The sequence below is a fragment of the Dysidea avara genome, chromosome 8 (genome assembly GCF_963678975.1).
Source record: "Dysidea avara chromosome 8, odDysAvar1.4, whole genome shotgun sequence".
NCBI classification, from domain to species: Eukaryota; Metazoa; Porifera; class Demospongiae; order Dictyoceratida; family Dysideidae; genus Dysidea; species Dysidea avara.
Window position 1 is genome coordinate 23,290,475 of NC_089279.1, and position 13,921 is coordinate 23,304,395.

The window sequence follows — 13,921 nt, forward strand, 5'->3', positions numbered from 1 at the left end:
TTTATGTGGTTAAAAAAACATTTGTATGGATAACATCCACACACATACGTACACCTAACTCTTATAATGTTTTCACCACAAAACACTTAGATCATAAATAGGTATTTTCTGGCACCAGTCACAGCTTTATACAAGAAACAAAGTACTTAGTTCTTGCTTATATAGACACTTACCAACTGATTTACTACCATATGCTGATAAAGGTACTGCCGATTGATGAAAGAAAACCTATCAATATAGTATTGAACTAGGTTAGAATCACAAGGCAGATTAAAGTAGACCCTTAGCATGGTAAAACCTTAAGACTATTAAGAATAGATAGCAAATTCTAAGATGTCAATATGATATCAAGAATTGTAAGGCTTCTACTTCTACTAAATTGTGAGTACAATGGCATTTTAGAATGTCACTGACTGACATGTTATTGTGATTAGGTGCATGGTATGACGTGTTGACGTAACATATGATGGAATGTATAAACAAGCTGGTGTTTTGGGATGGACGGATATGCACACATTACTACATACCTTCCTACATACGTAGGGAATTTTTCATGGGAAACATGGTTATGTACAGAAGTAGAAGTAGGTTGTATATGTTACAAAAACATGGCTTCAGCGATTAGTGTATTTGCCGAGTCAAGATGTCATCAAGTCACATTGTTATTCCAAATATAGCCTCATATATGCACAACCATACTGCATTGGGTAGATTACACATATGGGTTCATGCCAAAACATTTTACACATCACCTGCACAGTTTGGTATATCTGAATTACACATCAACGGAACTTAATACAAATCACAAAAAGAAATTATTGCAATGAAAAGAGAATGTTATATTCCAGTGTATAAGAGACATATTACATAATATGTAGCCCAATGACAAAATCCCCAAAATAATTTTGGTCAGACAACCACATAAAATAATAACTAGTGCAATTACACAATTCAAGTAATCTTCATAATATAAATATCTAACGCATCAGCTACAATGGCATACAGGAAACAAGTTTCAGAGTATCAAGTAAAAATAAAGAATAGGCATGCCATTTAATTTTACAGAATGAAGTACCAAATATCTCAATGTTAAAAATTAGTCAGCTTTATATAAAACAAAACTTCTGCCCAAAATTTAGCAAAATCTAAGATCAAGAATATTTGTTGTGAGCATTCATATGCTGTGCCACTACACCTTACAGAATATTACTATGACTGACATTGGAATCTGCAGAAAAACAAGACACAGCAATGCAAGTGAGATGAGGCTTTCAACACCTCATTTCTGAATTAAATTTAGTATACACAAGACTACCCAGACAACCAAGCCAGCATAATATGGATAATATTTTACAACCTTTCATTTACATTCCATAATATGAATACTAACCATAATACGTATGCACACTGTAGCCTCACAACAGAATCCCCCTGAGGTCATTCTAACACAGTTTTGGTCAGACAGCTAAATACCAACCAATCACACAACAATTTCTAATATTTGTAAGTGATGTTCGTAAACTTGTGCCGCAATTAAATTGAAAGCAATGGCGTCGTACATGTACCCATGTCAAACCAGGTAATTATAAGTGTATATGGATAAATAGCAGGTACCTTATACCAAATTACAGAACAAAGTGCCAAGTTTCTTACTGTAACAATTACAACATAAAGGCTTATAGTGTAATGTACTATGATTGTCTTGGAGAAGATGATTTCCATTATTTTTGTGATGATCATGCAAATCAGCTTAAATGCCCAGTACACTCTAATGGAAGAAGATGGTGTGAAGTAACTGATTGTGTCAAACTGGCCAAGAAGTACACAAGGATAACGTACAGTTGTCTAGGTGAAGGTGATTATCATTTCTTTTGTGACAAGCACTACCATAATGTTGACTGCACAATCCATTCATATGGATACAGACGACGATAGTTGTAAAAGACATTTCAATTACTTCTCACTACTTTAGTCATATTTGGGCATAAAGAATATTACGGTGTGAAATATTTGTTCATATAATCTATGAATATGCAACCATATAACTACTTACACATCATATTGGCTTCCCTTACCGTGCGTTCATTCGAATAACAAGAATAGGGTAATTAATGGCTGAAAGTAACATAAGACTATATGAAACTTACAGTACAAAAAAACAAAGAAAGATAAGAGAAAAAGCTTGTGTATTACTACTATAAATCAACTATGTATCTTTGCATGAACAGTTGTACTGTCAGGTAACCAAACCAGAGGAATACTTCAAACATTATGGACCTGTTAAAGTATATAGTAGCAGACACTACACGTGTTTGGAGTGTGGACAGTATCACTATTTTTGTGAATATCATTTTTATCAAGAGAACTGTCCCATTGATCTTGCAGCTGGCAGTTTCAACAGGTATTTTCTACCAAAATAAAGATACAAGTAGCTAAATAGATGCAAGTACTATATGGAATAATAAACAAATAATTTTCATTAGAATATTTTACTGTATATAATGCATAGTGGAGATTCTACAGCTTAATAAATATATAAGCAACTGCAAAAATGTAAACAACCTAAATCAGGACAGTAGACATACCAAAAACAATAATTAGTGTGGTTGAAAGGAAAATAGTCACTGCACACAGTGACAACACAAATTTCTCCAAGATGAAATGCTATCTAATGTAAACCATGCACATATTCAGAAGCCAAAAAAAAATGTGTACAGATGATCAATATAGATATACACATGTGCGTTAAACCTGCGTGGCTGCTGATCATCAAAAAATACATTGTCATCAAACATGTATAACTGATATAGAATATTATGTAAAGAAATGTATATATGATGTACTGAATGGGACTGGTTGTAATCACTACACGATTGGCTGTCTGCTGTTATTAACAAAACTTCCATATTTAAAATGACCCAGAGAATACATCAGTACGAATTAGTAATGTGCAAAATTACAGATATCCTTAGTACTTTTGGTGTTTGCAAAACTAACCACACAAATTTGTACAGGAGGGTTACAAAATAAACAACTAGCTCTGTGAATTAACGATTAAGGCAATGGTTGATTATCACTAAACCTTTGCAATGAAGCAGATTGTTACGGGGAATGCACAAGTACTATGTAGCAGCACTATTATTATACGGCACATCTATTTCATATGCTCCAGCAAGCTGTACAATTGGCTTACTGATCAAGTCACTGAAATAGTAGTGGCCTCATAGCAAGCATTCTGCACAGAGAGCTGATCACATGCCTATACAGCAGCAGCAACATTACTCACTCCTAATGTCAATATGATGGTAGACCATAGTTTCGGTATAACGCCAGTAGGTAAATCACCGTAACAGTTCATGCATGACTATGGCTTCTCACACGACGAGAATAAAGCAGTCGATAGATTAATTTTTGGATTATTTCTGATCATTTTGGCAATCATCATGAGTGCATGTTGTTGCTATTCAAGGAAGGAGAAACACAACCAAGTAGCATGGATACCAGTAAGAAACTATACAAGTTTAATAATGCAGTTATATATTAACATAGTAGTTGGTTTCATGCGAAGTTCAGAGTTCATCTCATCGGGGTCCGGTGAAGAAATACAGTCATATTAGCTTGCGGTGTTTGAACAAAGGAGAGTACCACCAATTCTGCGAATACCACTATAACAAAGCAAAGGAGTCTTGTCCTGTACATTATGCCTTTTATAGTGTTAAGAACTAGAAGTTGAGAGCAGAGGAATAATGGCAGACTGGATCAACTGAGATTATATACTATTAAACATTTGCACAGATCTTCAGCATACACATATTGAATATGTAACTATTTCGATAAAATTATATACAAAAAAAACAAACATGGGCAAAATTAACTATTACATATTTATCATATATTTGCATGTAATTGCACATAGTCTTTACTCTTTTATAACAATCATTACATGGCATGAAAAAGTGCACTGTATACAATACAGCAACTGAAACTAATGCACTGAATGGTAGCTTATTCCATCTACATATAGCAGTAAGTAGAGTAGACTATTTATGAAAAACCTGAAGACATCAGTTGTGCACACTGCATGCTGTCCAAAAGATCGGCCATACATGATTATCCATCATGTTCTCCAGTGGAACATATTATTCCTACAAGCAACTTTCTCAATGCAACTACTATGGAACCCACGGTTTATGTTATATGACATAAGAATTTGCTGTGCAAAATACCTTGCCATGAAGGAAACTATAGCAAATTGATAAGAAAGATAACGAATACTTTGGGTCGTAGGAATGTGTAGCTTAGTCGAATAGTTATGCATGTAATATAGTGTATACAGTACCATTTTTAAATTACAAGAGACCAAATACCCATGACAATTACATGCATTGATGGCTGTGACTGGTACGTATGTACAATAAAAGTAGACAGTGAAGTGCAAGAGACAATTAATAAGGTTATGATACGAGTGCATAGTAGAGTATTGGGCTATATTCTGAACATAACTAATCCAATAACTATTAATGGTATATTACATCAACAATATCACCACACACAAATGAAGTGACGTATACTATACATTCAGCAGAATGTGTCCGAATGAAGCCAACAGGTGGCTATAAATACTGTCACAGAAATAAAATAAAAAGAAACTTGGTGACTACTTGTTGACTTCAGACACTGTGTCTATTGTTGTACGAACACCAGCAGAGCTACAGTACTACACAAAGAGCTACTATGGCAAAACGATATTGGAGCCATAATGAAGCACAACAACAAAAATGTAAGAACGGTGTTATTAAAGACATTTGCATTATATGTATAAATATAGTTCTTCTGTCAAGTGACCAAAGAAAAAGAATATGCCAACCACACTGGAGATGTCAGAGTATATAGTGAGAGAACCTACTCATGCTTGCCCAATGGCAGTGGTACACACCATTATTTTTGCAAGTTCCATTACAGTCAGAAGAACTGCCCAGTTGATCCTACTGGATATAATAGACGTCTATAGAACAAACAGTAGCAGTGCTGTATAACATCAATTCATTTAACTGCTGGAATTACATTTTGGTGTTGTATACATTCAGTTATATAACAAAATAACTTGATAAATTGCAGTGTTGAAAAGCACTCCTGTGTAAAACTCAGTGCAGAGATGGCAAAAAAGGCTCAAAAGCAGTTATTTTAGTATGCAGAGTAGTATTTAGTGACGCATGTAATGGTCATTTCTACTAACATTGCATAACAAGTGTCTGCACAAAATTGTAGACACTGAGAAGAATACATTATAAGTAAGGGAAGTACATGGTGTGTGGGATTGTAGTGCATAACCACCAGTAGCTCATAAAAGTTCTTATAAATAAATGGTAAGATAGTTGGATGGATGACAAATTCCTAATAACTATGAAGCAGTTTACATTTGATTTAATATCGACTAAAGAAGACCACCAAAGTATCAAACTAAATACAAGTAGGCTTACATATGTACCTGGTACATAAACGACGGGAAGAAATGCCAAGCTCATTACTGTGATCAGTTTATTGCGGAGGGTTATGATTTCATGTATCACTTTTATCAAGAACATATACTACTATACTACTAAGTAGCCTTTAGCTACTTAGTCATAAGTGCACATAATATATATTCATTGCACTTCATTCTCTTAAATTTATAAAAACATGATTATAAGAAGTGAGTTAACAAGAAAAAGCTCTGGGCAGCTACACAAAGATCTTCCAGTGATCTTATCAACATCTAAGTGTATGTACTCTCAGGATACGTAGCAGTGCTGTGGTGAAGCATTTTGCATACTATGGTGATTCATCCATAAATATATTCAGCAGAGAACAATTGCATATGTTGGCACTGTCTCCAGTACAAAATGTGGTTATACATACGTAGCTAATGAAATTAGTTACACCTTTGTATGAACGTCACAACATAATAGTCATAAGTCACCACAATCATATGCATGTACGTACCAACATACTACCTGACAACCACTACACCGAATGGGATTGTCAAAGGGAACTCCCCACCTACAAGTCATTTCTTGAAAGGATTACCTCTTTATGGATCGAGACACTGCTATTCTTGCACCCATACAGTGGCGTCTACTGGGAGTTGCATTTATGCTTCCTACAGACCACCACACAGCAGAGGGCAGGTATCTTACAGTCTCACAGAAAAGCATATTTATACCTGGCATCAATACAATTTACTTCATACAACACCCAGCTCCTACACTGTACCTCTGAAGCATTCATAAAAAAGTTAGTTTACATATTGCCTAGTACTTAACTCAGTAAACAGGGAGACACTTAACATGGAAGAAGAGACTGACTCAGAGGAGGATGTAGCAATGGTAAAACAGATGTGCAGGTATAACAGCCATTATATGCAGTGTGACTGCTGTGCCACCATCTACAATCTAGTGGAATACTACAACAACTTCTGGTGTTTGGACCCAGATGAATTCCACATTTTCTGTATTGACTGCTTCATACCATATGATGGTGCAACCTGCCCTATCCATTCTAATAGTTTCTACAATGACTAGAAACTGTTAATGACAGTAAAACACTGCACTATACGTATTACATCTGATGTACGGAAAGATATAATTACTTGAAGTAAAGCTCTATAATGTCTAAACAATGGATGTGTATACGCACACTAACAAAGTTTATTACAGTTGCAAAAGAATGGTGCAAAGTATGTACGTAAGACAGAAGATTAGTACAGCAAGTGCATAACATCACTACAGGATAAGCAAGTGTGTATAACTGGTATGTGTGAAATGTGTCTATTCACTCTTTTTATTTCAAATGAAACAATCTACCTGTCTAAAGCACTCACCTGGCTAATACAGTCAAGAAATTTTGGCACAAAGGTGACTGGCTAAGACAGGTATCACTGTAGTTCTATTGCACACAAATTCACACAGTTGAAAAGAGTCTAGCAGGTCTTGTGTGTAGCAGTCAAATTGCCTTTTCATGGAATCCTTACAATTCCATTCTTTATATGGTATGTAATAAGAATTGTTCAACAGCTGCACCCAAGAGGGACTTTTTCTGCAATTGTATTTTCAACTGCACAAACTGAGAGAAAGATATAGTTGAAACACTTTTAGCAGTGATGCTTCCACATCTTCTTAAATGCTGCACTATGAATACACATTGGATAAATACACATGTGACATCCCATGCTCTCACCCTTAAGACATTTCCACCATAAAAAATATAAATAGTCTAACTGACCAGGTATTTCTCGGTCATGTACAAACTCCAGGCTCAAGACATAGACGAAGTTACTCTTTCTTGTTTATGATAGTTGTAATATTGAATTCAGGCAATTTTGTTGAGCTTTCTAATGCTGGTATGAATAAGTTTGGTCTGGTGGCTCACTTTGTCATGCAAACTGTAGTTACCTCTAATCACTGCTAATTACCAATTGGTTTACCAAGTACCATATACCACTACTGCTGATTGATGCACACACAAAAAACTTTATCATCATGGCAGTCTACTTGGCTAGAACCACCAGGCAGATTGAAGTATACTAGTTTATAAAAATCTTAGCATGGTGAAATCAATAATGTCCAAAACACAAGACCATTAAAATAGCAAGTTACAAGATATTAAGAATTGTAAGGCTTCCACAAAATTGTTAGTACAACAGTATTTATGAAGGTGACTGACTGTGTTATTGTGGTTAGATCTAACAGATGGTATGATCTGTTGACGTGGCATATAGTGGATTGCATAAACAAGCTGCAGTGTATGGTTTTGGGATGGACAAATGTGCACACATAACTACATACTCAAGGGGAATTTTTCATGGAAACACGGTTACGTACAGAAGTATTACTCAAATTGTGGCTTCAACAATTAGTGTGTTTGCTGAGTAATATGAGTATATTGAGTCATATGTTTAATACATTTAGCCTCACACACACACGCACACGCACACGCACACACACACACACAAAGCACAGCAAAGCCTCTGGCTGCTGCTGGCATGGTCATGCCTACCCAGTGAACCAGCACTGGGACACCTGAGATGGCAGAAGTCAGTGCAGGCAAATCTTTTTGGGGCAGGACTAGTAACCCACAGGAGGCTGTACCATGTCTCACAGGTGAAGGTGTGGGTATCCGAAGTCCCACATGGACCTTCACCTGCTATATGAGACATGGACCTTCACCTGCTATATGAGACATGGACAGTTGGCGTTTACTTCCACAGTTAACACCAGGCACACACACACACACACACACACACACACACACACACACACACACACACACACACACACACACACACACACACACACACACACACACACACACACACACACACACACACACACACACACACACACACACAAACAAACACACACGTACACGCCATCTTTGTACCTCACAAATAAGAAACTTATATAGTGAGAAGGAACTTGCACTTGGTGAAAAAGATACTAAAGCTGAACCAAATAGCAACCTGAGGTTTGCCTGTCAAGAAATTTTTCACCTTCTGTATGAAGGTAACTTTTTAGTGAGTTCAAGGTGAGCAACATAGTGGTGGTCTTTGCACCCTCCATACAACTAGTGTGTGCTTGATTCTTCAGTTGATGGATGACAGCCGGGTTCGTCTGAATCAATAGCTGCTATGTATCAAAATACAATGCCACTCAACATGTTTTTTCCAAAGAGTAGAAAGGACCCTTTATATGACATTTTAAATTACACAAATAGTAAATTAATACGAACAATGCTTGTAGTATATTGGTTGGTTATTAGCATAGGTAGGAAGTCTATATGAATTTGTATAGATGCAAATCCAATTATCACCCGTACTTTTAAAATATATACGTACCAATGGCTTCCCACATGCACTATTTAATGGCATATGCATCGTACAAGTTATTTTAACATTACGCTTAGTTTAATAATACGTACATTTTGAAATGGATACGAATGTGAATGAGGTCAAATACTACTACTATAACACAGTGAGGAATGAATGGGTAAGAAGAGTACATGTAATATCTAATAATTTGCTTGTTGAACATATGTAGCTTTCTTGTGACATAACTGATCCAGAAGCAAATCATCAAGGGCCTATCAACAAGTACAGCCATTTATATTACAATTGTTTGTCAGTTGGTCGGTATCATTGTTTCTGCCAATATCATTTTACATTGCAAAATTGTCCTTATCCTGGGCATTACTTTGGCTATCGCAGGTAGTGACAGTTGACTTGTGGAGACACAGCTATAACTGTTGACAATTTAACAGTAATATGTAAACATATTCCTATCTTGGATAACAATTTATGAAGCAACAGCTTTGCTGTACGTATTGTAGCTTGGTTAGTATTAACATACACTGTAACAACACAGAGAGGTACATGGTTTTAACTTGAAACAATTGACACACCTATGAGATGCGATTAATTCTTGTGATTGTTTCCTTATGTAAACATGACGGCTTCTGTGTAACAGCACATGAATTAATATTGCATGCTAGGACTTGCATACATGCAACATGCAACATTAAACTATGCATAGATGATGAATATTTCTATACGGCAGTACGCACTGGGTAAATTACAATTTACACAAATGTACTAAAAGTGGTGAGGTAATGTCCTCCAAAGGGTCAGCAGGAAAGCAGGTATTATACAATAAACACAATATGTCTCATACCAGTTACTAAATTAGCAGCATAATAAGAATACAAAACGAAAGGAAAAGGAGGTAACATTACGATATGTATAACATCCCTTATATCAGTTATTGTGTCAATTAACAGCCAAGCCTGACGTGTGAAGTGTCAAATCATCTATGTAGAGGAAGCCCCAGGAGGTATAGCCGCTCCACATATACCTGCTTAGAAGTTCGCCAATATCACACCTTTTGCACATATCACTATGAACGAAAATATTGTCCTGTTCACTCATCTGGGTACAATCGGAATATAACATAAAGGAACAGAGTGTTGGTTGTAGTACTTTTCAAGAATGCAAATCAGCAGAACTTATAGGTAGAAGATTTTTAAATCCAAAGTGTGGATATCACTTTTGGAATTTAAATGGATGATAATTATTATTGTCAAAAGTCATTATGCACTGATAATTATGCATTGGTATCATGTCACATGACTTTTATAGCACATGTTCATACCCAACCATCACATGTATGCCCAGCATGCATGTAATAGTTGGGTGTGTATTTAGTAGTATGCCCAGCATGCTAAATAAACTTTTAATTAGCTGCAAATGCGTATAATAACAATTTGTAAATTGTACAGTACACCACAAACTACATATGTACAGTTTTTCATGGAAATTAGTTTGGATATTTAAGATCACAGAACAATTGAGCAATAATTGGCTGTTTTCGTAAAACATACTTTGAATAAAACATAAGTGTACTACGCACAAAAAAATTACACATGTTTTAGTTGCTTTGGTATGCTTTGAAATAAAGTTCAAATCAGTAAAAGCTATATACCAATGGATTAAAAAGGCTGAATCTTTGGCTGTCCACTACAGTTAACAGAGAAGCAATAAAATGCAATTCCAGGAGTGTGCAAAAATGGCTCAGCCGGTCACATTTTAGAAAGCATGGCGATTGGTATCAATCTAAGAGTCAGCACTATATCAAATTTACAGCATCTAGATATTTTCTAGCTTGATACAGTAGCAACATAATAGGATTGAGAAGTGCTGAATGATCTGACAATGTTGAAGGTGTGAAACTCTTTATTCTGCTTATACAAGAACAGGCTTAGCAGCTGTATCATGCTACACTTCCTGCAACAACCCTAGCCCTGGCATTGTCTCATAGCCACAGATAAAGGATAGACTTCCATGTCAACAAATTGTCACATTTTTAATACATTGACATACTATGTCAATTGCTACTCACTCCTCAAACATGTTAAATATATCAAAAAAGATGAGGTTGTGTTTAATAACTTACATACATAGAAGATGAAACCAGAGATTATCAATTCTGTAACCAAGTACCACAGACTGGTAAAGGTGCCGACAATAGATACTTCCTTGTTTCTCCTTATTGGCATGATAATCTACATACTGTACTTGGATGGAGTCATCAGACAGAAGAAAATCTTAGTATGGTGAAGCTAATTGATGTTCAAAATATACTGTGGGCTGTCCATTTAGACTAGTATCAATTACTACACGGCTTCCAATAAATAGTGAGTACAATGGAATTTATGACAGTAATTGACTGATGTGCTTTTGTGGTTAGATGGTATGACCTATTCAAATGGAATGCACAAACAAGTTGCGGTGTATGGCAATGGGATGGATGGATGTGTACACATTACTACCTGCCTACACTGGTAGGGAAATTTTTAAGGGAAGCACGGTTACGTACAGAAGTATAGGTCGTGTACATTACACAATACATGGCTTCTGTAATTGTAGTGTTTGCTGAGTCATATGAAGTAATCACTCAGTTACAGAAAAAGCTGGATTTTTCATCTAATGCATTTAGTACAATGGATAGATTACAGCGGTATTTCCCTACATATAGATTTGTAAGGGTCATATGCCATTTTAAATACATATACATATTAGACATAGCACAGTTTACCTTTGGATGTAACAACGATATGAAAGCCTACAAAGTACTCTCTATACGCAATGCACTGAATCAGAGATATTACCATAAAGCAGGAAAGTTTGGTGGAACAAACGTTTGGCAAATTTGGCGAGTGAGTGGTGTTTTGCCAAACTGAGATCCACCAAATCATTCATCCAATACAAATCTGTATTAGCCACTAATGAATTTTCCAAGCCTTTTCTCATCAAAATCCTATTGTGGCAAATTCGTCAAAGCTTCCTCTCACCAAACTTTCCTGCTATACAGTAGTAATACTAAAACAGTATATACAAGCAAGCATAATATACAATCTATGTAAAATATACAGATTGGTATGTTACACAATAGAGGCAATATTAATTAAAACAAACAAACAATTGCCACGTATTGACACACCAGTAGCGGGTCTTCACGTTCAAAGAAGCAATATTAATTTCAAACTACTCATCAAAAATTTCAGCTATGCAAATACCGATGAAGAGCAGTAGTACACGTGCAGTGTTGCAGTAATTGTTACAAACTTTATTCAGCTACATACATGAACATAAAGCTTTGTGATCATCTAGTATTATAGGATGTGGCTAACCACAAATTAATTAACCTGTGGATATCTACGGATATGTACATACATAGCTGTAACATCAATATAAAAAAGCAGAAAATATTTGCTCTAACATTATACGCATAACAATATATTATTTTTATTGTGAACAATGGATGAAAACGTAACTGAGTGCAAATATTACTACTACAACAAAACATTGGGAGAATTGGTAAGGGTGCACAAATATTCATAGTAATGCCATTAACATTGTTACAGCTTTACTGTCAAGTGACTAACCCAGAAGCAGTTCATCAAGGGCCTATAAATAAGTATGGCAACTTATTCTACTCCTGTTTGATCAGTGGTCAAAGCCATATATTTTGCCAACGTCATTTTCGAGAACAAAATTGTCCTATTGACAGCTCGGGCTATCGAAGATTCTAATAATCAACACAAAATACATCACAATGTGAATGTAACAGCTTTTACGGTGATAAAAAGTAATTGTATGGAGTCTTATATATGTACATTTGATTATTGTTATTAATGTCAACTTTATTTGAAAATTAATATGTGATGGATTAAATGAGAATGTGTATTATGAAGAGCAAGGGAAGAATGGATCTAATAGTGAGCAAGAGCATGGGTACAATTTTGATAGTAACATCTTATGTCTGTATCTGCTGTGGATGCATTATTATCATTGAAGTGCATGTCTTAGTTTTATTAATGAGCTAGCCAATTAATTCAAATTTGCGACCTGCTGCATGATTTATAACATTGGCTATGTTCATCAACTTAAACATCATATTACCAAAGACTGCATTGCTAAATTTACAAAACATCATAGTACTGCATACGCATTGATGAGAAACATGCAGATTAAATGCAGAAAAAAAGCAAGGGTGCACACAACAGATACAACCATAGTTATTGTGCCCTGCAATAAGCATACATATCACATGGTCTTGTACACAATAGTAGATAAAGCTGACCAAACTTTGATCATGTCTAAAACAGTAAAATACTAGAAGTAGAAACAAGATGATGCATCACACCAACACAGCTCAGCACAAATCCAGCTCTTTAAACATGTGGTAAATGCATTACTTTGCATATATATTTCCTTGAGGGGGGTTTCCACATAAAATGTGGTATGCAACAAAATAAACTTTTGCAGGCAAATACTTACATACATGCATACAGTATAAACTGCCGCCCAAACTACGCAAATGAACATATAAATATCTGACCAAATGCATACATTTTGCAAATTAATTTTTACTGCGATTATAAAGTGGTGGGAGTGATGGCTTCCAAAGGGAAAACAAAGCAAGTAACAAAAGCAGTAAGTTTACGATAACAACTATATGTATCTTTGTTAAACCTGGTTCTCAAACTTGCAGCCTAAGCTAACATGTGAAGCTTCAGGACCACATTCTGGACCTGTCAGAAAATAAGGCAGAACTACTTATACATGCTTAAGCAGTGGTCAACACCATACCTTATGCCACCATCACCATCAACAAGCCAAATTGGTATGTCCAAAACATACCCATTACTACAGAAAACGAAACAAAAAGATAATGGACTAAAGCCTAGCTATATTATTGCTTGCATGCACAGAAGGATGTAGATTGTACGAATTCAGCCAATTTAATACGGATATATATGCATATTATTCATATTATCCACATGTATTCAAAACACCATTATACAGTAAGGTATAGCTACTGATGAGACT

The 13,921-nt window shown here is 35.6% G+C and overlaps 5 long non-coding RNA genes across 9 annotated transcripts in view; 3 read left to right on the plus strand and 2 right to left on the minus strand.

Moving 5' to 3' along the window:
- LOC136263363 (uncharacterized) overlaps positions 1-13,921 on the minus strand; it is a 36,345-nt gene that overhangs the window by 9,002 nt on the left and 13,422 nt on the right. For 2 of the 5 annotated variants that reach the window (XR_010704587.1, XR_010704589.1), the window contains 2 exons: positions 10,983-11,286; positions 9,436-9,489 (listed from right to left, as the gene is read on the minus strand). This is a non-coding gene — a long non-coding RNA (uncharacterized lncRNA). Of the gene's footprint in view, positions 1-9,435; positions 9,927-10,982; positions 11,287-13,921 lie in introns of all 5 variants that reach the window. The other 3 variants (XR_010704588.1, XR_010704590.1, XR_010704591.1) reach the window with 3 other exon arrangements.
- On the minus strand, positions 521-5,360 carry LOC136263366 (uncharacterized). Its single transcript, XR_010704593.1, has 2 exons — positions 753-5,360; positions 521-698 (listed from the first exon to the last, which is right to left on the minus strand). It is a non-coding gene; the product is annotated as an uncharacterized lncRNA (long non-coding RNA).
- LOC136263362 (uncharacterized) lies at positions 1,125-2,059 on the plus strand. Its single transcript, XR_010704586.1, has 2 exons — positions 1,125-1,579; positions 1,632-2,059. It is a non-coding gene; the product is annotated as an uncharacterized lncRNA (long non-coding RNA).
- On the plus strand, positions 2,231-5,124 carry LOC136263364 (uncharacterized). The gene is made up of 3 exons (XR_010704592.1): positions 2,231-3,503; positions 3,553-4,780; positions 4,829-5,124. It is a non-coding gene; the product is annotated as an uncharacterized lncRNA (long non-coding RNA).
- On the plus strand, positions 9,614-13,888 carry LOC136263360 (uncharacterized). Its single transcript, XR_010704584.1, has 5 exons — positions 9,614-9,672; positions 9,720-9,755; positions 9,811-12,406; positions 12,454-13,525; positions 13,584-13,888. It is a non-coding gene; the product is annotated as an uncharacterized lncRNA (long non-coding RNA).